General features: G+C 44.4%; 1 protein-coding gene across 2 annotated transcripts in view; it reads right to left on the bottom strand.

Annotated features, from left to right (window-relative positions):
• Positions 1-24,391, bottom strand: part of CFL2 (cofilin 2) — a 254,647-nt gene that overhangs the window by 15,970 nt on the left and 214,286 nt on the right. The gene's annotated exons all lie outside the window — the stretch shown is intronic.

Below are 24,391 nucleotides of genomic sequence, written 5' to 3'. Positions count from 1 at the left end.
GCTGTTTCACTAATTATCAACAAACACCCTCCTTCTGTTACAATATTTATTGTGCCTCTTGCTCTAAACTGTTTTAGGAAAGTCATTGAAATCCAACTCTTACCCTAACTCCTCCCCTGTACTTGTGCTGACCCTGGATCATTGTCCCATGGTAACCCGAGCACTCATTTTACCCAAAACTTGATCCTTACCATCACCACTGCCCTAACCTTGGCCCTTATCATTACTGCTCACAATCCTATCTAGCCTCTATTTACCACCACTGCCCAAACCTTTACCCTTATCGTTACTGCTCACAATCCTAGCTAGCCTCCCTTTACCACCACTGCCCTAACCTTGACCATTATCATTACTGCTCACAATCCTATCTAGCCTCCATTTACCACCAAGCCTAACCTTGACCCTTATCATTACTGCTCACAATTCTATCTAGCCTCCCTTTACCACCACTGCCCTAACCTTGACCCTTATCATTACTGCTCACAATCCTATCTAGCCTCCCTTTACCACCAAGCCTAACCTTGACCCTTATCATTACTGCTCACAATTCTATCTAGCCTCCCTTTACCACCACTGCCCTAACCTTGACCCTTATCATTACTGCTCACAATCCTATCTAGCCTCCCTTTACCACCACTGCCCTAACCCTGACCCTTATCATTACTGCTCACAATCCTATCTAGCCTCCCTTTGCCACCAAGCCTAACCTTGATCCTTATCATTACTGCTCACAAGCCTATCTAGCCTCCCTTTACCACCAAGCCTAACCTTGACCCTTAACATTACTGCTCACAATTCTATCTAGCCTCCCTTTACCACCACTGCCCTAACCTTGACCCTTATCATTACTGCTCACAATCCTATCTAGCCTCCCTTTACCACCAAGCCTAACCTTGACCCTTATCATTACTGCTCACAATCCTATCTAGCCTCCCTTTACCACCAAGCCTAACCTTGACCCTTATCATTACTGCTCACAATTCTATCTAGCCTCCCTTTACCACCACTGCCCTAACCTTGACCCTTATCCTAGCCTTGATGCTAAACCTAACTTTGTCTCTAACTATAACCTAAGCATAGTCCTGACCCTTACTCAAACGCTGACCCTACGCGTAACCTCTATCATAAATCTGACCCTGAACATATACAGTCCCTGATCATAATCTTGACCCACTCCCTCGTAACATTACAAATTTTGATAAAATGCTTTTTAACATTTTCAATTTCCAAATTAGGTTTTAATTGACGTGTGGTTTATTTTCTAAGATGAACAGAAAGAAAACTGAAACTCTGAAACACTATTGCTTTGAGGAGACCTAGGGCCTGATTCACAGAACTAACTTAATACAAAATCCTAACCTTACTACCATTTTGGTATTCACAGAAGGCACTTACTCACTTTGGTATTCACAGAAGGCACTTACTCATTTCGGTATTCACAGAAGTTAGGACTCCTAACTTTAGGACTCCTAAATGCCTTCTGTGAATACCGAAAGTCTTAAAATTAGGGTTTTTCTCAGTTTAGGAGTAGTAAAGTTAGGACTCCTAACTTTAGGACTCCTAAATGCCTTCTGTGAATACCGAAAGTCTTAAAATTAGGATTTTTCTCAGTTTAGTAGTAGTAAAGTTAGGACTCCTAACTAACTTTACTACTCCTAAACTGAGAAAAATCTTAATTTTAAGACTTTCGGTATTCACAGAAGGCATTTAGGAGTCCTAAAGTTAGGACTCCTAACTTCTGTGAATACCAAAATGAGTAAGTGCCTTCTGTGAATACCAAAATGAGTAACTGCCTTCTGTGAATACCAAACTGATAGTAAGTTTAAGATTTTGTCTTAAGTTAGTTCTGTGAATCGGGCCCCTAGTGTTGCCATCACCCAGCTTAGCAAATCGAGCAGAGAACACGGATCAAACCATAAGCATGTGGCAGGGGTTGACTGGAGCACAAGCCAGCGAGGGCCTCATCATTAGCAGGGCTCTGTCCAGCGTCCTCCTCAAAGCTCCAGCGGGGGTCAACGAGTGACTAGAGCAGAAGCCAGCAAGGGCCTCATCATAAGCAGGGCTCTGTCCAGCATCCTCCTCAAAGCTACGGTGGAGGTCAACGGCTGACTAAAACACAAGCCAGTGAGGGCCTCACCATAAGCAGGGCTCTGTCCAACGTCCTCCTCAAAGCTCTGGTGGAGATCAATGGCTGACTAGAGCACAAGCCAGCGAGGGCCTCAACATAAGCAGGGCTCTGTCCAGCACCCCCCTGAATGCTCTGGTGGAGGACAACAGTTGGATAGACACAACAGCGAGGGCCTCATCATAAGCAGAGCTCTGTCCAGCGTCCTCCTCAATGCACTGGTGGAGGACAAGGGCTGACTAGAGCAGAAGCTAGCGAGGGCCTCATCATTAGCAGGGCTCTGTCCAGCGTCCTCCTCAAAGCTCCAGTGGGGGTCAACGGGTAATTAGAGCACAAGCCAGCGAGGGCCTCATCATAAGCAGGGCTCTGTCCAGCCTCCTCCTCAGTGCTCCAGTGGAGGAAAACAGCTAGCTAGACAAGCCAGCGAGGGCCTCATCTTTAGCAGGGCTCAGTCCGGCGTCCTCCTGAATGCTCCGGTGGAGGACAACAGCTGGCTAAACAAGCAAGTGAGGGCCTCATCATAAGCAGAGCTCTGTCCAGCATGCTCCTCAAAGCTCAGGTGGAGGACAACAGCTGGCTAGACAAGCCAGTGAGGGCCTCATCATAAGCAGGGCTCTGTCTAGCATCCTCCTGAATGCTCCGGTGGAGGACAACAGCTGGATAGACAAGCCAGCAAGGGACCCATGATAAGCAAGGCTCTGTCCAGCGTCCTCCTGAATGCTCTGGTGGAGGACAACAGCTGGATAGACAAGCAAGTGAGGGCCTCATCATAAGTAGAGCTCTGTCCAGCGTCCTCCTCAAAGCTCAGGTGGAGGACAACAGCTGGCTAGACAAGCCAGCGAGGGCCTCATCATAAGCAGGGCTCTGTCCAGCATCCTCCTCAGTGCTCCAGTGGAGGACAACAGCTAGCTAGACAAGCCAACAAGGGCCTCATCATAAGCAGAGCTCTGTCCAGCGTCCTCAATGCTCCGGTGGAGGACAACAGCTGACTAAAGCACAAGCCAGCAAGGGCCTCATCATAAGCAGGGCTCTGTCCAGCGTCTTTCTCAATACTCTGGTGGAGGTCAATGGCTGACTAGAGCACAAGCCAGCGAGGGCCTCATCATTAGCAGGGCTCTGTCCAGCGTCCTCCTCAAAGCTCCAGTGGGGGTCAACTGGTAATTGGAGCACAAGCCAGCGAGGGCCTCATCATAAGCAGGGCTCTGTCCAGCCTCCTCCTTAGTGCTCCAGTGGAGGAAAACAGCTAGCTAGACAAGCCAGCGAGGGCCTCATCTTTAGCAGGGCTCAGTCCGGCGTCCTCCTGAATGCTCCGGTGGAGGACAACAGCTGGCTAAACAAGCAAGTGAGGGCCTCATCATAAGCAGAGCTCTGTCCAGCATCCTCCTCAAAGCTCAGGTGGAGGACAACAGCTGGCTAGACAAGCCAGCGAGGGCCTCATCATAAGCAGGGCTCTGTCTAGCATCATCCTGAATGCTCCGGTGGAGGACAACAGCTGGATAGACAAGCCAGCAAGGGACCCATGATAAGCAGGGCTCTGTCCAGCGTCCTCCTGAATGCTCTGGTGGAGGACAACAGCTGGATAGACAAGCAAGTGAGGGCCTCATCATAAGTAGAGCTCTGTCCAGAGTCCTCCTCAAAGCTCAGGTGGAGGACAACAGTTGGCTAAACAAGCCAGCGAGGGCCTCATCATAAGCAGAGCTCTTTCCAGGGTCCTCCTCAATGCTCTGGTGGAGGACAACAGCTGGCTAGACAAGCCAGTGAGGGCCTCATCATAAGCAGATCTCTGTCCAGCGTCCTCCTCAATGCTCTGGGGGAGAACAACAGCTGGTTAGAGCACAAGCCAGCAAGGGCCTCATCATAAGCAGAGCGCTGTCCAGGGTCCTCCGCAATGCTCCGGTGGAGGACAACAGCTGGCTAGACAAGCCAGTGAGGGCCTCATCATAAGCAGAGCGCTGTCCATGGTCCTCCTCAATGGTCCTTGGAGGACAAAAGCTGGCTAGACAAGCCAGTGAGGGCCTCATCATAAACAGAACTCTGTCCAGCATCCTCCTGAATGCTCTGGTGGAGGACACTTGAGATTGCTAAGAGATCAGGAGGTTGCAGTTAGAGTAGCTTTCCTGCACTTCCTGTCCTGGTGTGTGTGGCCGTGCAAAGGTCCTCAGGGACAGGTAGCAAGAGTCATGGCTGCACCAGGCAATGCAACCTCTGCACTCTGTCCTGCCATTTAGAACATTTCTGTGGCACTTTTTAAGACCTTGTTTAAAACTTTGATATTTCTGTTGTACATTTCTGAAAGTCAGGCTTACATTCCCTTCCCTGATCACTTATAGTAATTACTCTTTGAAAAACTACTTCTGATTATCATATCCAAGGGCCTCATGGTTTTGAGCACTAAAGTCCAAAGAAAAGTCAAACGGTATCTTACTGCAGCACATGTAAGCCACCCTATAAAACCAAAATATATTCTACAGGGTCATTCCCCCGTTGTGCGAGCATCCCATGAGCCCTCCCGCCATTCACTTTCTCCCATCAATCATGGACACCAAGACCTTTGTAGTGTTAGAACGCCCGCAGTTTATTCACATCATGAGCTGATACATAAGTTATCAATATTGCATCGGTCATTAACATGTTCAACTCCTTGCTTCACTTGCATTTCAAGTGATGCATCCAGTTCCTACTGGTCTGCAGTGTAATCTTATCCTTTTTGCATATTAATAACTATAACTCGCATAGTCTCCAATGCATCATCGTTCGATTCATGAAGTCTCTTTAATGTGTGTCATATAAATCAGTGTTTGTCAGCCGCCGTGACAGCTCTCCTTCTGTCGATTACTTGGTACAGCGGGTCGTGGCTTCGAGGCTTCACTTGCTACCGAATGTCTGGCGTTCATTGCCCTGTTGCCAAGCCTGGGTCGCCAGTGCCTTGTCCGCCCAGCGCTGACCATTTCTTACCCCTTTTGTTTGCCCTCAAGTGTCCCTGCTATGAGACAATCCAAGGACCTTGTTTGGGCAATTGTCCTTTTATGTACTTGAATGAAGATATTTATTGTTAAACCATGTAGCTCCCCGTCCTGACTCTTATCGGCAGCGACACCTGCATTTATCTGGTGTGGGTGTGTGGGACCAGCTTTCCACACAATGCTGACCGCTTATCTCGTCACCTTTTTAGCTGCATTTGTGGCCCCGCCCCCTCTCTTCTGATCGGGGCTTTTAAATAACTTGTTTTGGCCACTCCGACGACTTTTGCTTTGACGCGCTTTCGGTGTGCCTTGTTGCTGCCATGCCAAATGGGTATCTGCCCATGGGGGGGTTAGCTGCCGTCCCTCTAGAGTCATGAAAAAAGAACAATTGATGGACAGAATGCAGAACAATGTCATACATTCACCCCAGTACAAAGATCTGGGCCTAAATCCATTATTTTTTTGCTCATCATGCCATTCCAGTTTGGACCCAGCCATATGCAAATCACTCTTGACCCTGCGCCCAATGGGAACAGACCAGCAAGTACTTCCAGGCCAGGTCCTCTCTGGACTGGAAACAAGCATCCTAGGACCGGTTTCGGGCTTTCAGCCCTCATCAGCCAGAAAAGCTTGACTCCAGTGGCATGGAGAGCACAGGACCCACGTCTGGGCATACCGGTCCCACTCAGGGTGACAAGTGTTATGTTATGTTATTTTGATTTATAGTGTGCACGGATACTCATGAGTGTCCCAGCACAGAGCCAAAATGGTGAGGGTGTCTGTTTAAGCGAAAAGATATGTTTTCAAATTTTTCTTAAATACTGCTGGTTCCTAAATGTTGAGTAGGGCAAGGCGCAACGCGTTCCATGCAGCCGTGGCCTTCCTTGTCAATGAGCAGCCTCCATGACTCTGGTATTTAAATCGAGGAACCTGAGCAAGATGAAGAGACGTAGAGCGCAACTATCTAGATGGAACATGGAAAGAGAACTGTTTTTGTAGATAGAGTGGGCCAAGGCCATGCTGAGCACGGTTGGGCCTAAACCAGCGATTTGAACTTCAGCCGTTCCGCAACAGGGAGCCAATGCAGTGAGAGTAAGTGATCTCGCACACTGTTCCTGGCAGAGATACCCAAGAGAAGTCTGGCTGCCGAATTTTGGACCACCTGAAGCTTTTGCAGCGAGTACCCCGGAATGCCAATATAAAGCGCATTGGCATAATCTAGCCGGGACATAATGAGTGCAGAGGTGACCGCTTCTCTCGCTGCCTGGGGAAGGAGAGGGAAGAACTTCCTCAGAGTCTTGAGGAGACCAAAACCATTGTCAGCCAGTTTCTTGATATGGTGTGAAAAAGAGAGACTCTCATTAAACCACACCCCCAAATGTTTGGCAGGCTTCCCTACAGAGGTAGGCAAGGGGAACTCAGGAGGTAAAAGAGATTCCCGGACGTTGGGGGGGAATTTTCCAAAGAGGAGAATCTCTGATTTCTCCTCATTACACTTTAGTTGCGCAGCCACTAACCATTTAAAAATGGATGAGAGACAGTGATGGACCGTGGAGACGGACTCCTCTTGATTGTCCCAGGTAAATAGCAACTGGGTGTCATCGGCATAGGCCATCACCTTGGCCCCCAGGCTCTCGGCCAGATAGACTAAAGGTGTAACATAAATGTTAAAGAGAAGGGGACTAAGGGAAGACCCCTGGGGAACTCCCATGGTCACAGCCTGTAGAGAGGAGGAGGAGGACGGAGGAATCCAAATCTGCTGGACCCGATCTTCTAAGAAGGATCTAAGCCAGTTCCAGGCAGTGCAAATGCAAAAAGAACAATTGATGGACAGAATGCAGAACAATGTCATACATTCACCCCAGTACAAAGATCTGGGCCTAAATCCATCGTTTTTTTGCTCACCATGCCTTTCCAGTTTGGACCCAGCCATATGCAAATCATTCTTGAACCTCTAGAGTCGGCAGATCAAGACGACCTAAAATTGCTCTCAAAGGATGTTCTCAGCAAAAGTGCAAACCATGCTGGGCTCAAAGCATGCATGATTTATTTCCAAGTGCAGGCTTGTAATGGAAGTCACTTTGTGGTGCTGTTCCACAGAGAGGTGGTGGAGACTAAGTGGCCGTCTCCTTTCTGAGAGACATGACAGAGCTGTGTCAGGAGTCTCATGGATGTTAAATCGAGATCGGTTTTGGCAGTAGGCATTCTGCATTCGCTGCGGTTCTGTGCTTATTTGTAGCTGGTGGGGCAGGCTAGTGTTTCTTCAGCTCAGGAATTGCTCCCGCTCAAAGCAGAAAAGGCCAGGAATCAGGGTCCACCAATGAAATACGGGTTGGCAATTTCAGTTTGATGTTAGTTCGTGTTCACAGGCCCAGTTGGGCGCATGGGAGAAATGACTGTCCGGAACCCGAGACTCTGGCCCGGTGATGGAGCACCGGATGGGACAGGAAGTCCTAGGCGACAGAGGGCATTTAAGAAACCTCTTCTTAACAATCTTTCATATCTTCTGGCCACGACACAAAGGCTGAACCTGTAGTTGGAGGCAGCAGAGTGAACCGGAAATGACAGGGGTAAAGTAAAAAATCCTCTAACGCTGGTTGTAAATGTAGAAGTCATTATTCGGCCTGCACTCAAGAGGGAAGAAATGCAAGAGGAATAACAAGCATTGGAAATGCAATAGGTCTTGCATTTGTTTGAGTCAGAGCTATTGGCATTGTAAATGGCAATGTCTTTACTTGTGTGTTATGGAGTGTATGTATGTGGTGTGTAGTGGAGTTTATGTGGGTTGGATTAGATCAGTTGTGGAATTGTATGGTATGGAGTGGAAATATGTGGCATGGTGTGCTGTGTAATTATGTGGATAGTAATTACATGGTATTGAGTGTACTGGAATGATATAGAGTGGCATTGTGTATAAGAGAGTGTAATTATGTGGAATGGTATTTTGTGTTGTGGAGTGGTATGTAGTGGAGTTTAACTATGTGGTGTGCTGTTGAATTTTGTGGCAAGATGTGGAAGTGTGTGGTGTGTTGTGTAATTGTGTTGTTGAGTTGTATTATGTGGTTTTGTGTCGAATTATATAATGTTGATTGGAAATGTGTGGAACTGAATGGTGTGGAGTAGAACTGTGTGGATAGCTTTGCCTTATTGGTGATGAGAAAAAACAAATAGGTGGGAGCTAAGCTCCAAATCTGTGTGTTTGGGTGTTAGAAAAATAAAGTTCAAGCTATTGGCATTGTAAATGTCTCTTATGCTATGTGTTATGTGGTGTCTATTGGAATTATGTGGGTTGGATTGGAATTGTTAGTTGTGGCATTGTGTGGGGTGGAATTGTGAAGTGTATTAGTGTTGTTGAAGTATGTGGCATGGTGTGCTGTGGTATTACGTGGATAGTAATTATGTGTTTGAGTTTATCGGAATTATGTGGAGTGGGATTATGTGGCATGGAGTGTGATTATATGGAATGGTATTTTGTGTTGTGGAATGCTATTGAGTTTTGTGGTATGATGTTGAATTTTGTGTTGTGTTTTGTTTGGATATAAGTGGTGTGTAGTGGAATTGTGTTGTGGAATTATGTGGTTTGGTGTAGAATTATGTGGTGTGGAATGGATGTGTGTGGCGTTGAATAGTGTGGCATGCAACAGGGCGGCATTGAGTGAAATTATGCTGAGTAGAATTATGTGGCATGCTGTGGACTGTATTTATGGGAATTTTTATGTTACATACAGTGGATTTATGTGGGGTATAATTATGTGGTACTGAGCAGCGTGTGATTAAGTGGAGTTGATTTACGTAGTGTTGAGTGGTCTTATGTGGAGTGTAAGTGTAGTGTGAGCGATGTGCCTGTGTGAATGCATGGGTGAGCATTGTGCCTGTATGAGTGCAGAGTGAGCATTTTACTTGTGTGAATGCATGGGTGAACTTTGTGCCTGTGTTGGTGCAGGGGGAGCATTGTGCCTGTGTGCATGCCTGTTGGGCTGTAGCGCCAGTATAGCGCTTATTGAACCGTTGCAAACCATTTCCATTGCATGCATTTGCGATACATTTGTTTTTGCACACTGCAGGGGGTGACTCCTGCATTTAAGTAGAAACGGTAAAAGAAAACTCTTTCTGAAGCAACAGTCACCTTGGGTGTCAAAAATTAGTTTCAGTAGATAACTTAAAGCAACTAATTTACTTGCGTTTCTTCATTGTGTGCGATGAAACAAAACTTATATGCCAGCAACTGAACCCCGTTGAAACCACTTGTGACCTGGAATTTCCACCAAGGAGCACAGGTGCACTGGCACCAAGAGGCAGCCTACTGCACCCCACTGCAACTCCCGCCCCCCAGAAAATGTCAGGTCTGTTAAGTGCTCAACCGAAAACAAGGAGCTGAATACCAGCATGCTCTGCGAGGAATTAATAACAGATGAGAAGACAGGACCAATGTGACCACATTACCAAAGATGTGTTTTCTGTACTTTAAATGTCTACTTTATTATATTATTCTTATACTTTGGGTTGGCTCATTTCAAGGGCTTCATTATGTAAACATAACGAGGAACAAAAAGAAAATACTTGATTTGCTCACAGACACGAGGCCCGATTCACAGAACTAACTTAAGACAAAATCCTAAACTTACTACCATTTTGGTATTCACAGAAGGCACTTACTAATTTTGGTATTCACAGAAGGCACTTACTCATTTCGGTATTCACAGAAGTTAGGAGTCCTAAAGTTAGGACTCCTAAATGCCTTCTGTGAATACCGAAAGTCTTAAAATTAGGATTTTTCTCAGTTTAGGAGTCCTAAAGTTAGGAGTCCTAACTTTACTACTCATAAACTGAGAAAAATCCTAGTTTTAAGACTTTTGGTATTCACAGAAGGCATTTAGGAGTCCTAAAGTTAGGAGTCCTAACTTTACTACTACTAAATTGAGAAAAATCCTAATTTTAAGACTTTCTGTATTCACAGAAGGCATTTAGGAGTCCTAAAGTTAGGAGTCCTAACTTTACTACTCCTAAACTGAGAAAAATCCTAATTTTAAGACTTTCGGTATTCACAGAAGGCATTTAGGAGTCCTAAAGTTAGGACTCCTAACTTCTGTGAATACCGAAATGAGTAAGTGCCTTCTGTGAATACCAAAATGAGTAAGTGCCTTCTGTGAATACCAAAATGGTAGTAAGTTTAGGATTTTGTCTTAAGTTAGTTCTGTGAATCGGGCCCACAGTATTTGGTTAAGTGAGGACCTGGGATTTAAGTCTCATGGAGTTTGTAGCAAGGTCCTAGTGATCTACTGAGAGTGTAAAACAAAACTACTCCTCGCAAAAAGGGGAAGGACACCAGGAGTAACTTGCCTAAAGGAATTTTTTTCTAATTAGTATTCACTCCCTAAAATTAGGCAGTGACCGCTCTGTTATGTTTTTAGTATAAGTAGTTTTGGATGCACCATGCCACTAGGGGGCTCTCCACTACTTCTACCCTGGCTGTAACCTGGGTAAAGTGTATAATAATAAAAACATATTTTGCTTGTGGGCTTAGTTCATGAAAAGAATGGGCATTTTCACCCCAAATACGAATTTTTCAAAATGAAAACAGTTTTACACTCATAACAGGTCATTTATTTCCTACTTTGAAGTGCTGGGTGGAGATACACCCGTTTCTGATTTCTCCAAACAAGAAATTGACTTTTGAATTAATCTGTCGTAGGACCACTTAAAAGAAAGAAAATACCAGCAGACCATGTGCTCGCTCAAGGTCGGTTTTCAAACCACTCAATTTGACCACAGGACAGCAGCACACCAAAACGCAGCTCCTGCTGGCTGTACTTGCGCTGTATGTGAATATCCCCCCTCTTCACAGCACTGTGTATGAAGCTCAAAAAGGGATGCGTTGAATGAAGCCTTCATGATGAAAGGTGGTGAGAGGACATCACTGCGAGCGGAGGCCAAATAAAAAGTAGTGACCAATCCTACATAAATGGCCAGAAGGGAACTGATCCATGTAACGGGGTCAGTCTCCAGGGCAAAACAAAAAAGCCAAAAGGCAGGACAAAGTTGAACCATTCACCGAAGTAACGGAAGTCATTTTGAAAGGTAGACATAGGAACCAATGAAAATGAGTAGGCGTGGTGAAAGCCCACAGAGCAGATAACCACATCGAGAGACAGTGCATACCCTACCAAGGCTCGACCTAAAAAGACCAGTGCAACAGATGTTTCATATCCTCCATTGATTTCGAAAGGCTCAGCTGTGGATGGAGGAAGCAGGTTTTGCAATTATAATGTTGCAGACATCCAAAGCGTCTATGTGTTAAGCCATTATGTGTCTCTAAGGAACGTCCTTCTTTTGTAACTCTTGTCCCTTCATCTAGTATCAGCGCCATGAAGGAACTGTAGCAGCGATGTGATCCACTCACACGTACAAATGCACAAGTGAGTGCCACCACGGAGGAGCTGTAGCAGCAGATGTGATCCATTCACACATGTACAAATGCACAAGTGAGTGTCCCCATGAAAGGACTGTAGCAGATCTGATCCACTAACATATGTAAAAATGCACAAGTGAGAGCCACCATGGAGGAGCTGTAGCAGCGATGTGATCCACTCACACGTACAAATGCACAAGTGAGTGCCACCACAGAGGAGCTGTAGCAGCAGATGTGATCCATTCACACATGTACAAATGCACAAGTGAGTGTTCCCATGAAAGGACTGTAGCAGATCTGATCCACTAACATATGTAAAAATGCACAAGTGAGTGCCCCTATGAAAGGACTGTAGCAGATGTGATCCACTCACACATGTACAAATGCACAAGTGAGTGCCACCACGAATGAACTGTAGCAGTGGATGTGATCCACTAACATATGTACACATGCACATGTGATTGCCCCCATGAAAGGACTGTAGCAGCAGATGTGATCCACTCACAGATGCACGAATGCACAAGTGAGAGCCACCCCGAAGGAACTGTAGCAGTGGATATGATCCACTCACACATGCACGAATGCACAATTGAGTGCCACTATGAAAGAACGGTAACAGCGGAAACGATCCAGTCACACATGAGTGCAAAGACTCAGCTTTCACTTAGTCTCTGGGATGTTCACATGAGATCTTCTGCCTTAGTTACACACTTCTGTCTGTGTTTTAACCACCTGTAGCACACATGTGAGCAGAAGGAGGGAGTCAGCAATGCAGAGAGAGCTGAAGTCAGAAGCATTCACACCTTCCATAATTCCTAACTTGTAGGACTGAAGGCTGCACGTAACGGTATTTGGGAGACGGATACAAGCAATTGGAAAGCCATGCATGAAGCAGAGAGGTTGTCTTGGCAGAATTTGCCCAGTGTGTTGGAACGGGCATTCTGATAGCGCTGCCATAAAAAATAAATGCAAGTCCTGGATTTCCACCAGCAGTATAACTTTGATTTTGTAGAGTATGTGTAACAGACCCATTACCAGCCACCATGAAGGAATGATGATTCCTGTGTTAATCTAGAAAGGATACCCATGTGGACGAAAGACTGTTACAGATGAGTAACTTTATCTTCTCCAGTATGGCATCTTCTCCAATTCAAGCGCCAAGCAATGCTCTTTTGGTGCACCACCTCCTCCCTTCTTTCTCTGCACCTGGGGCTCCTTGCATAGCCTTCTGTTTCCTCATGTATGTATGTATGAATGTGTGTATGTATGCATGCATGCATGCATGTGTGTATGTAAGAAGAGACATTTAAACAGTGCAAACCTGACTTGACAGTAAATGAGCACTGTACATTAATGGTGGTTGGAAGATGATTCAAAGTAGCATTCATCAAGTGGACTTTTACTTCCTGCACTGCACTTATTTACAACCCTGCGCATTGAGGTAAGGGGATGTATGTACAAACACATGCCTTTGGATGATGTGGGGACACCAGGAGTAAAATCCAGGGCTCCAGGGCTTTCGTGAGGTCCATGAGCAGAGGACTATTTGGCTCAGTCTTTAGTATTATTATTAATAGTAGTAGTAATAATAATAATAATAATAATAATAGTAATAACAGTAATGGTAATAACAATAATATTAATTACAGCAATAGTAATGAAAATAACAATAGTAATAACAATACCAGTATTATTAATAACAATAACAGTAATAACAATAACAATAATAACAATACAAGTAAAAATAACAATAGTAGTAACAATAACAAGTAATAGTAATAATAACAGCACTAACAATAACAGTAATAGTAATAACAATATCAATAACAATAACAGTATTAGTAATAATGATAACAGTAATAACAATAACAGTAATAACAATAACAGTATTCATAATAACAATAACAGTATTAGTAATAGCAGTAATAGTAATAAAAATAGCAATAGTAATAATAATAACAGTAATATTAATAACAATAATAACAGTATTAGTAATAACAATAATAGTATTCATAATAACAATAACAGTATTAGTAATAGCAGTAATAGTAATAAAAATAGCAATAGTAATAATAATAACAGTAATATTAATAACAATAATAACAGTAATATTATTAACAATAATAACAGTATTAGTAATAACAATAACAGTTACAACCATAGTAATAACAATAACAGTATTAGTAATAACAATAACAGTAATAACAATACAGTAATAATGACTATTAGTATCAGTAATACCAATAACATTGATAGTAATAACAATAACACTATTAGTCATAACAATAACAGTAGTTACAATAACAGTATTAGTAATAACAATAACAGTAATAACAATAACAGCATTGGGAATAACAATAACAGTATGAGTAATAACAATAACAGTAATAACAAATAACAGTATTAATAATAACAATAACAGTAATAGTAATAAAAATAACAGTTATAGTAATAAAAATAACAGTATTAGTAATAACAATAATAGTATTTACAATAGCAGGATTTGTAATAATGACAATAACAGTATTAGTAATAACAATTACAGTATTAATAATAACAATAACAGTAATAACAATGACAGTAATAGTAATAAAAATAACAGTAATAGTAATAAAAATAACAGTATTAGTAATAACAATAATAGTATTTACAATAGCAGGATTAGTAATAATAACAATAACAGTATTAATAATAACAATAACAGTAATGACAATATCAGTATTAGTAATAACAGTAACAGTAATACCAGTAACAGTATTAGTAATAACAATAACAGTGTTAGCAATAACAATAACAGTAACAGTAATAACAGTCTTAGAAACAACAATAACCACAATAACAGAATTAGTAATAACAATAACAGTAATAACAATAACAGTAATGCCAATAACAGTATTAGTAACAACAATAACAGTGTTAGTTATAACAATAACAGTAATAAAAATAGCAATAGTAGTAACAATGATAGTAATAGTAATAACAATAATAGTATTGGTAATAACAATAACAGTAACAACAATAGTAATAATAACAATAACAGTATTAGTAATACCAATAGCAGTAATAACAATGACTATTAGTAATATCAGTAATACCAATAACAGTATTAGTAATAACAATAACACTATTAGTAATAACAATAACAGTGTTAGTAACCACAATAACAGTAATAACAATGACTATTAGTACTATCCTTTAATATATCTTTATTTCGACTACAGTGAGTCATAAAAGAAAAACACAGAATAAACAGAAAATACAAATAGTAGAATCAAAAATTGAAAATATATACCAGAATACACTTTATAGCCGGAAAATGAATACTGTCAAGTTAGCAGTGCACATAAGATGACAATACGACCAGTCACCCAACACAAACAGAAAAAAGTGAAACTAAGTAATCTCAAAATTACAAAGACTTTCTTCTGGTTTTCCACATTGCGTCTAGAAATTTGCTAACAACAAAAACGGTTAGAGGTGATAAATCCGTTTTTAGTATTCGATATGCTTCCAAGTGTTTCCTAAAGCCCCATTTTTTACATAGGGGGACAATCCACTTTTTCCTAGATGCTGCGTACAAAGGACAAAAGAGGATTACATGGAGATCATTTTCGGGCTGGTCAGTGCAAAAGGGACAATTAACAATAGATAGAGGGTGCCATCTGCTTGTAAGAGCGCGGATTGGAAGCGAATTATATCTCCATTGGAGATATAATTTTCTAAGGGTAGAAGGATAAATATCATTCAGCTCTATCTCAAACTTGTAGTAATCTTTTGTTAAGATGAATGAACTTGTCATGGAACCCAAATTATCAGAGGCCAGCCAAGCCGACCGGTTACTTTCGTTGTACATTTTAACCAAAACTTTACGTGTTATAATCTTAGAAGCGTGTTCTGGAGAACTCCACAGAGAAGGGCAATCCAACCTATCAAACTCTTCCTTAATATATGTTAACCAGGGAAGGTTTTGTATAGTTTGGTACTTCAATAAATCCAAAAATTCTAGTCTATAGGTATTAAGTTCAGGGGTTGCCCAAAGACGCCGCCAAAAAGTTAATGGCTTTAGGCCTAGTTCCTCCTTGATGGATCTAATTCCTAGATCTAGCCTAAGAGGAAGAAGGGGAGTATTGGTAGGAAGGGATGACAGTTGGCGAAGAAATTTATTTTCAATGGCCACCATTTCTTGCGGGCAATTGTGACCCCACAGTTCCGCGCCATAAATTACTGCCCCTCTGGCCTGCACTTTGTAGATCTCTAGAGGGGGGCCAATAGGTTTTATGTAGGAATTATTCCAGAGTTTAATAATCCCCCCAGTTTTCTGTGTTAATTTTAGTTGGGATTTCGTCTGGTGTTGAGTCTATAGGAAGTTTTCATTTATGGTCACACCTAAGTACTCAAACATCCGAACTCTCTCCAAACTAACACCGTCGATGGTCGGATTTGGGCGGGATTTTTTAGGGGGATTCAAAATCATAAACTTTGTTTTGGTCGTATTAATTTCCAGCCCCCTATCTTGACAAAAAGAGACGAAACCGTCCAAAACTCGTTGGATGCCCATGGGGGACTTGGCGAGTAGCAGGGTGTCATCAGCAAACATAATCGCCGAAATCCCCACACCCGCGAGCTTGGGCGCATCTCTATTAGGAACCACACTTAGATAGGGGATAACTCCATTTACATACAGGCAGAAGAGGGTAGGTGCCAGGACGCAGCCCTGGCGAACGCCTCTGTTGACAGGGAAGCTAGATGATAAGTTTCCCTCTCTCCCACATCTAACCTTGGCAAAATTATCAGTGTGTAGTCGAATTATAATGTCAAGAAGGGGGGGTGGAATTCCTAAATCGCGAAGGACAGCCCATAGCTTGGTGCGTGGGACCAAGTCAAATGCTGATCGGAGATCTACAAAAACAGTATATAGGGATCCGCCCTCAACCATGACCGTCTTCCAAAAGAGCATATTAAACCTGAAGATCTGATCAATGGTAGATACACATTTCCTAAAGCCAGCCTGGTAATGGCTCAGGATCTCAAACTCATCAATCCAATCCATTAGGCGATCCAAAGTCAGCCTGGCAAAATGTTTTTGGGCTACATCAATTAAACTAATAGGCCGATAGTTGGCTGGGAGAAGAGGCGATCCCTTCTTGAAAATTGGGACCACCTCCGCACCCAGCCAAGTAGAAGGAATCTTCATACCCCTAGCAATTCCATTAAATATAGTTAAAAGATAGGGAGCCCAGACTCTTGGTTCATGTTTATAAAGATCACCGGGCACCTTATCGAGACCAGGGGCCTTTCCGACAGGGAGTGCCGAGATGGCAGCCTGGACTTCGACAAGAGTAAAACTAATTGAATCAAGCGCACAGTTATCACTTAGCGACAATTCAAACAAAGGGGGAACCGTACTAAGGGACTGGCACTTGTATAAAAGACTGAAATGCTCCTCCCAAACTTGTGGGGCAATATTCGGGCTGATTGCAGAGTCTATCTCGGTCGAACCAGTAGTCACGATCTTCCAAAATCTGCAGGAGTCGCAATCCGACGAAGCAGATGTTAGATAGGCCCAGTTCTGACTACTCCACTCAAGCTTAGCATGGTGGATTAAATAACGATAAGCACGTCGTTTAGAATTAATAAGGTCTCTACTATCATTTGCCTTTAGTGCTGTCATTAATTCTGCTTTTGCCAGTCTACAGGCCCTATTAAACCATGGATGCTTTCTAGGTTTCTGTTTCTTCAAGGGAGCTAGGGGATTCAAAATATTTGATAAGCTTATGTAAAGTGCATTATTAAGTGCAGCAATTTCCCTGTTGATATCTGGAGTTGATTCAGACTCAATGAGGCCAACCAATTCATCCAAAGTTGAGCTAACACTCACGTAAACTCTGGAAATATCCTCTGGATTACTAACCAGTTTGGGCCATTTCACCCTTCGTCTGTTGTTAGAGAGGGCAAGAGTGTCTATTCTATCCAAGTATGACACAGGTTCAATCAGACCCAAATCTGGTAGAGCGAAGTCCAAGATCAGGGGGTTATGATCACTTTCACCCCTAGAAAGCACCTCAAAATCCTGGACTCGCTTCCATTCCTTGCACTGGACGAAGATATAGTCAAGTTGAGCCTCTCTACCAGATATATTAAAGGTAGTCTTCGGGGGGGTTATCAGATTTGGATCGCCCATTGCATGCTCTAATAGAATGAGCGAGCGATAAGGAAGTAATTTGAAGAGCCAGGGGGGTCCAAAATCTTACAGTGGGGCCAACCACCTGTGGAATTTCCCAAAAGTCATCCTCCTCCTGGTTTATAGCATCTAGTAAACCCTCAAGAGGTTCAAAGTGGGAGTTAAAGTCCCCACCTACCACTAAAAGGATACCCTCAGGTAATTCCGACAATACCGTAGATAGCACATCCACAGCCCTTGATTCAGCCGATAAGCTAATCGGTCTAGAATAAATATTAATCAGGGCCATTTGTGTCTTAGCCTGCCATTTCAGTATTAAGCCCTGGACATCATCAGACCCTGTATCCAGGACAGTAGCAGTACACCCCAAATGGGTTGCAACCCAGATAGAAAGGCCACCGGAGGGTCGGCCCTTACCTCCCCAGGTAGCCGGAAGAGAAAAGGAAGCGAAGCCCGCTCGATGGTAATCAACCCTGGCCATGTTTCCTGAAAATAACATATGTCGTGCAGATCTATAAAAGAGCCCCATTCTGGACAATTAAGCTTGTTATGGAGGCCCGCAATATTCCAGGAGAGAATCTTTAGTGATGAGCGGACACAGGGTAAGTCAATAGATATGACATCATTGTCTAAAGTGGATAAAGGGTCATTATAAATGATGTCATTAGTTGGAGTCGCCACAGTCTGGGCTGGACCAGGGGATTCGCGCTTATCTCCGTTAGATGTAATTTCGACTCGCTGTCAATCCACCTCTTCAAGAGGACTAAACCTGTTTTGGCAAGGAAAATCATGCACTACAGACTGGTTAAACCAGGAATTATCGTAATTTCGACTGCGAGAGGATGGACCCACCCTTGTCCAGTCATCAACATTCTTGGTGTATACATGGTTATTGGCTGGGGGATAAAAAAAGGAGAGTGCTAGAGGTTGAATAGATGTCTCTCCCTGCTTCCCCTTCCAAGCAAGAATATATGACACTATCTTTGGGGTTTCTAAAGTTCACCACAACGCAATCACCCTTATAATGTTTAATTGAGTTGCCCAGCCAATTGATCCTCCTAACCATCAGAATACCAGCAGTTACAAATGGTGGAAGTGGCCTGTGAGTATTTAACCAACTGATGACTTTATTTTTGAGGGAGTCATAAGTTTCTGAATCAGGATTAGTGCACTTAGGGACTCCAGCCAAGACTATTACATAGGGAGCCGCCTCAGGAGGTAAGTTCACTACATCCTTCCAACTTGACTTCCCCTGTTCATTATTGTTGGTTACCCCGTTAATACTAAGAATATTCGGTTCGCTAACATTTTCCGTAGGCCTGGGTTGGTCGGATGGGTGATTCTGTATTTACAGAGGGACAACAACATTGGGCTGGGGTGTATTCGAAGATCGTGGCATATCATCTGTCGCCATTGCTCCCCTTGCTCTTGTGAGTTTGGAAGGGCCACCTAAATTAACAGTAGACAAAGACAGGGGGTCTGGGAGTTGTAATTGCTGCACATTATCAATTTTAAGGATAGAGCTATCTTTGTTTGTTAAGCAATTAGTAATAATCCCTGTAGCTTTTTCTATTTCTTTTAATGTATCATTAATAGAATCAAATCTAGCCAATAGAGGATCGAAAAAAGTCTTCAGCGCATTTACTAAAGAGCTAATTAACATATCTGTCTCTCGGCCTGGTCCCTCAGTGGTAGTGGAAGGGGAAGGATGATGGGATATTTGATCGCATCTTGGGGTGGGTAGTAGAGTAAGGATTTCAGTAGGGCCAGACGGTGCCTTAGATGGAACCTCAGTTGGTGGTTTACAAGTAACATCAGTTCTGGCCTTTTTCCCACCCTTCATCTTCCTCACACATTTCCTTTTAGATACCGCCCCCTCCCGTGAACTGTGGGCTGGTCTCAAAACTATTTCCTCCCCCAGATTCGGAGCAGCAGCGGATATCAGAACAGTAGAGCTCTCGGGAATAAGTTGGAGGGATTCACGCCGAGAAGCTGTACTAGTTCTTAGGTCCTGGAGAACTGACTCGATCGTTTGGTCGATGCTGTTCGTTAGGGCAGTATGCGAATTATTCAATATCTCCGGAGACCTGACAGATGCGAGTAAACCAAGGGAAGATCTTCTAGTGTTTTCAATGCCATCCGAGAGTCTCTGTTCTAGCATATACAGCTCATTGTTGACCACCGAATTAGCCCTGATAAGAAAATTATCCAATGTACCTGGTAGCATCGGGGTTAGTGGCAGTATTTTCTTCCGTGTAGCCATTAGATTCCTCTGTGGGAGATGAGGGGCAAAGAGGGGGGGCCCGGTCCGGTCTTGACCGTGCTTGAACGGGCTTAAACGGGCCCGCCCTTTGCCCGGGCTTCGCCCCGGACCGTGCCCCGCACGCGTCCCGCTAGCGCGTAAGTGAGTGGTGACTAATGTAGAGGGAGGAGGAGGAGCCGGGAAGAGGAACCAGGTGCGGTGGAAAGCAAGTCAGGCAAGGCACACTGGTCCTCGCAGTCCCGGTAACAGGAGAAGCCCCAGAAGCAATTCAGCGCCGTAAAAGTTTGTCAGCCAGCAGCTCCGTGGAAGGTGAGGTTTAAAAGAGCACTTTTAAAAATGAAGAAATTCCCTCGCCTACGAGCGGCACCCCAGTACTATCAGTAATACCCTTTTAACCCCTTCCCCGCTCATGACGGAACCGCTCCGTCATGAGCCACGGTTGCCGTGTGCTCATGACGGAGCGGTTCCGTCATGCCACGACCGTTGGCGGCCGCTCCGCCCACGCGGCGCTGTTTCCCCGCCTGTGCGGGGGGACAACGGAACTGGGCGGAGTCATGACGGAACCGCTCCGTCATGAGCACAGCTCAACCGTGGCTCATGACGGAGTGGCTCCGTCATGCGCACAGCGCCACCGCGCTGCCCCCCTGCACCCCCCAGCGCTGCGGCGGAATTCCCGCCGCAGCGAAGGGGTTAACACTATTAGTCATAACAATAACACTAATTACAATAACAGTATGAGTAATTACAAAAACAGTAACAACAATAACAGTAATAGTAATACCAATAATACATAATTTCCTGGGCTTACTTTTCATGCACTTATTTACTTGTGAGTATTTGTTCTTTCCTAAAGTGGCCTATGAATTGTCTGCTCCATAATCCCAGCTTGTATTAACCAAAGCTCTTTGTGCTCCTGTTTGCTCCTGGTCAGGAATGGCTCAAACCTGCTGCGAGTCAAACTCGTTGTTTTCCTTCCTCCATGTTTTGCAGGAGATATGGTACTTATGAATCAAGAATGGGTTGTAAATACCAGTCGCCTCTCATTCTGCACATCTGCCACAGTCTGATGAGGTCCCATTTCATGAGTCTAGACTTGTCTTTGTACATCTAGGGCAATGGCGATTATCTATGGGTCAGCTGGGAATCTTACCTCTTTCCTCACTACAGTCTTTGTGATTCTGTAGGAAAGCGTTTGTCCATTTTACAGAGAAATCATTGCTCAAGGCGCTTTCAGGTTTGAAGGATGGATAAGTTACCTGCTCGTAAGTCAAGTGCTGCTTCATGGATATCTTCATTCAACACAGAAACATAGGGGCATGGATTTGGTAAGATTTCATGCAATGCAGCGCAACAAGGGAAGTTGCTGTGGTGTGTTGCTTGAAAGGAAGCGAAAAGAACTGAGCCATATTTACACAGAAATTGCACATATCGACATAGCCGGCATATATTCAATGATATATGGCCTAGTCGGCAAGCGCTAGGCTAAGTTGTGCATTAAACTTGTCCTGTTCAGTATTCAGGCGTAAATGCTGCCCAAGACCAGGGGCACACAATCTGGTTTACACCGGAGTAAGGCATACCTGCTGTTACTGTCTATTTGTTTCTCCATGATTTCAAATGGAACCCCGTCCTGATCCATACTGCTGCCCCTTGCGGGGAATGCAGAGGTGAATGTATTAAAAAATCTGCCTTCTCCAATTTTTCTGTACTTTGAGGGCTTCAGTGTTAGTTATGTGTGTTTCTTGAAGGAATACTGTATGTGCTTCATGACTACACAATTGTGCCTAGATTCAGTGGCGTTTATGTATAGAGCCCATTCCCCGAACATTTCAAGTTGTAATGTTATATAAACCTGCAGCGTCCATATGAGTGTGGAATAATTTGTGTCCTCACTCTGCCCACAGGAGAGAGTACATGTCCCTCAGTATGGAGGAAGGCCTGCCAGTTAACCTAATCAACCTACGAAAATTTAAGATTTGCAATACAGGGTCCTACATTGAAACACTGTCCGACCAAAGAAGCAAAATCAACCATATTAGCTGTAAGAAGCAATGTGCATTTGCAAAAGGGGGTGTGCTAAGCATAGCGATTAGCGGCACAGTCAGTGGTGTCTTTCCATTGGTTTGGTGCTATGGAGTAACTCCCTGAGCCTTGGGAAGAGCCGTAATGGTGTAAGTGTAGAGATTGTGGCTAGCAGTGATGTCAAACATGAGACAGTGGGCACCATTATGTGTGATAGAGCACTCCATTTGTACTTTGGCTTTATATTAAGCTAGGGCCTACAACATTTGTAAATATTTGCATAGTTGGTGTACATAGCCATTTGTGTAAATAGAAAAAGGAGAAATCACATTATACATTACCACCTCGTGTACAGCATATCAGTTCAGTGACTCATTCATCAGCCCAGCAAGTCGTTCACCAACTGTGGTGTTATGGTGGGAAGTAGTGTTAAACTATTCTCTGAGTCTGACTGCACGGTGGTGTCCTCTGACGACTCATCTGCAGAGAGCAGCACCGCATATACGAGCGATGCCGGCGTCTGGATTGCAGCTCGTTGACCCTCCAGCACCTGCTCCTGTAATGAGATCTCGCCTGCTCTTTTCTGGGGTGTCTTTGCTTGATGCCTTTTCTCATTCATCGTCTGCTGAGACCTGGAGGGGGAACTCCGTTGGGCCTCCCCGATCCATGTCCGCACGAGTTCTGGGTTTTCAAAGAAATGGCTTTTTAGTCGTAGAGTACTTTTAGCCGGGCTGGGTACAACAGGGCATATTCAAGGTTCAATGTTCTCAGTGATGTTTTCACCTCTTGGTCGGAGGCCCGCTGGCGCTGTACCATTAGCGTGTAGTCTGGAAATAAGGAGATACATGTATTGTCATATGTTATAGGTGCTTTTTCTCTGGCACATCGGAGAAGAGTATCCTGGTCTTTGTAGTTGAGTATGCGGGCAACCATGAGGTGTGGCGGTGAACCCGGGACTGCCCTACTGTCCTACTCGCAGAGACCCTGTGAGCCCTCTCGACGCAGAATCGGTCCGTGAACCCCTCCGTAGTCACCACTTCGTGCAGCCACTTTTCCATTAATTGAGGTGTTGTGGCCCTTGCTGTTTTCAGACAGGCCCACGATCTGCACATTATTACAGCGTGAGTGTCCTTCCGCATCAGACCTGCAGCACGGCCACCTGGCGCTACAGCTGCATGATTTTGTTGGTGTGGCCTTCTTCCCGTGGAGTTATTGCTGCCAATTCTGTCGTATTATTTTTAACTTTGTCCAAAAGTTTCCTGTGGTCAGCTTTGAGGAGAGTGAGATCCGAAGTTAGAGCCCCAAGGTGTTGCTCAGTCGCCTTCCGTGAGTCTCAAATTTCATTCAGTATTATGTCGAGCTTGTAAGGTGGCGGATCCATTGCCGTGGGGGGCACATAGTCATCCGTGAGCATGGCGGGGAGCCACCCGGTCCATCAGGCTGTGAACGTTCAAGACCAACCAGGTCCGTCGGCTTTCCTTTTGTGCGGCCCATGTCGGTGTCATGCCCCAACTGAGAGATGGACTCGAGTTCTTAACGATGTGCCTACATTTATCCGTTGGTAATGGTGGAATCCCAGGAGAGCCACGCCTCTTAAAAGTCCACGTCTCGGCTCTCATGTGCAGTGCTCCTTTGCGCTGGTCATGGTGTCACAGAGGAGCCTTAGATCCCCAGGCGAGTAGTGGTATTATCAGGGTGGTGACTCCGATTGCAACTGTAATGCAGCTCCACTACTGCCATCTGCGCCGTTAGTTTCCTCCCAGCACTACACACAAGTCCCAGCTCAGGCCGCAGAGTACAGGAACGGACGTAGGTGAGTGCACGGGGCCCCCCCAAGGGCCGTCACAGTCTCACAGATGACCAGCTAAGTTGGATGAAAATTAGTTGTGGAACATGGGCATAAGAGCTACTGTGTTCGCCCGTCAGGAGTTCCTGTAGTTTCTCATCCAGTTCCTTTGGGAGTTTAATTAGTTCTGTTCAAGCCCATCCAGGGGCCCCGCTGCTAGCCCAAGCTGCCCGTCACATGGGTAATTCAGAGAGAGGGCCCCATAAGCAGCCCTCCTCCAGCCCACTCCTTCCTTCATGCCTAAGGGCCTCCAAGAAAAGCTTGTACCTGGGGGGATTGCCATCCAGCATCATCAATATGGGATATTTCCCACAGTAAACTCTGGTGCCCCAGGGTTCAGACCTTCGGTAGGTCGCCCCCCCTCCGCACAGCACCACCTGTGTGTCCCTGCCCCAGCTGCCGCTGCTGAGGAAGCACCACCTGCGCCTCATCCCTGGTAGCCAGTGGTAAGCCGTAGGTTTGCTCATCTTCCATTGTATTGCCTGTATTTCTCATTGCTCTCGTTGTACTGCCTGTATTTTTTCATTGCTCTCGTAGTGCCTGCATTTTCATTGTTGTGTCTGTGACTGCTGTTGTCTGTCT

This window comes from Triturus cristatus, chromosome 9, assembly GCF_964204655.1.
Source record: "Triturus cristatus chromosome 9, aTriCri1.1, whole genome shotgun sequence".
NCBI lineage: Eukaryota > Metazoa > Chordata > Amphibia > Caudata > Salamandridae > Triturus > Triturus cristatus.
This window is presented reverse-complemented; position numbering and strand designations above follow the sequence as displayed.